The following is a 1286-nucleotide window of genomic DNA, read 5'->3' on the forward strand; positions in this document are numbered from 1 at the left end:
TGGAAGAAGGAAAGAGTGACACCTCAATGTATTTGGCTGGAACCCATTTGCTTAGTAACTGCCCACTGCCGTAGGTAAGAGGGGATCGCCACATCACCTGAAAAGCCCGACATGGCTGTCCGAGGTCGTGATGCTGGCGTACATCAACATCGCTCATTACCGTGGTAGCCGGATACCATCAGTTGCCACCACCGGGTGCTTGAATTGCTCAAAAAGATAAAGGCGATCAACGTAGGTAAGTGGAAGTGTATCTCATCAACTTCTCACATCACATCCTCAGCCAAACAGATTGCATTGGAGGGAAATGGCCAAAGCCTTGACTGTGCCCCGTTGTGAGCACATCATCTCCACGCACAGGGGACAGGTGAACTGAGTCAGGCAAATCGTTCCCATCAGGGTACCTACTTATCCACGCATTCAGTACCTCACATGTTCCACTATTTGGTCTGCGACTTCTCCCTCTCCTCCCCCTTCCACAAGATATCAACTTTGGCATCCACCCATCCCGATGACTGTCATCTGCACTGTAGAGAATGTTTGAATAACTTGGCAACTGCTCGAGCGTGAGCACAGACACAGGGGCCTGCTGCTGCTGCTGCTGCTGCTGCTGCTGCTGCTGCTGCCTGTTGTTGTTAGTCGGTTGTCAACTCGTTGCATCACCAACGAGGAGAACGAAGAAATGTGAAACAGTAAAGTGGTGGTCGTGACCCCTCCCTTAATTAAAGTGTCTCTGAAGTACTGACGTGGTGGAGAACTTGGGTGATGCAACGCCGGAGCAATGTAATGTAGGAGGATCGCAACTCACACAAGTTCACGCCTCTCCCAATGACCTTCAGACAAAGGGTTGTGTTTGCACACACGAAGCACACCCCCACACATCAGTGACCAATTGGAGGTAACACCACAGGAGTGTGAAATACACCATGTTCAAGGGTAAGGTGGAAGGGGAGTTGAATGACACTTCAGGAATGGCAAAATTTCGAGGTCGTAAGTGTACTCAGTCGAACTTTATTGCTGTCGGCTAGACCACATTCATCAACCACTGCGCTTCATTCGCCATTTGGCATTCGTAAGAGTAATTAGACAATACATAAGTGACCTCATCAACCAATCGACACCTCTGCATACCTGTCCAGTCGTCTATCTGGATTGTGTTGGACTACAAGAGGCGGGAAACAGGTGTCTTCTGCTTAGCTCATTCAGATCGCTCAAGCTGTCACTTGCCGTCCTTCTTGTCTTCATGCCGAACATGAGGTTGTAGTGACTGCTGAACTTGGAGGCGGCTC

General features: G+C 49.7%; 1 protein-coding gene across 1 annotated transcript in view; it reads left to right on the forward strand.

Annotated features, from left to right (window-relative positions):
• Positions 1-1286, forward strand: part of EGR_03308 (Neuropilin and tolloid-like protein) — a gene marked incomplete at both ends in the record, with an annotated part of 10392 nt that overhangs the window by 1476 nt on the left and 7630 nt on the right. The window lies entirely within an intron of this gene.

This window comes from Echinococcus granulosus (assembly GCF_000524195.1).
Source record: "Echinococcus granulosus chromosome Unknown EG_S00017, whole genome shotgun sequence".
Classification (NCBI taxonomy): domain Eukaryota; kingdom Metazoa; phylum Platyhelminthes; class Cestoda; order Cyclophyllidea; family Taeniidae; genus Echinococcus; species Echinococcus granulosus.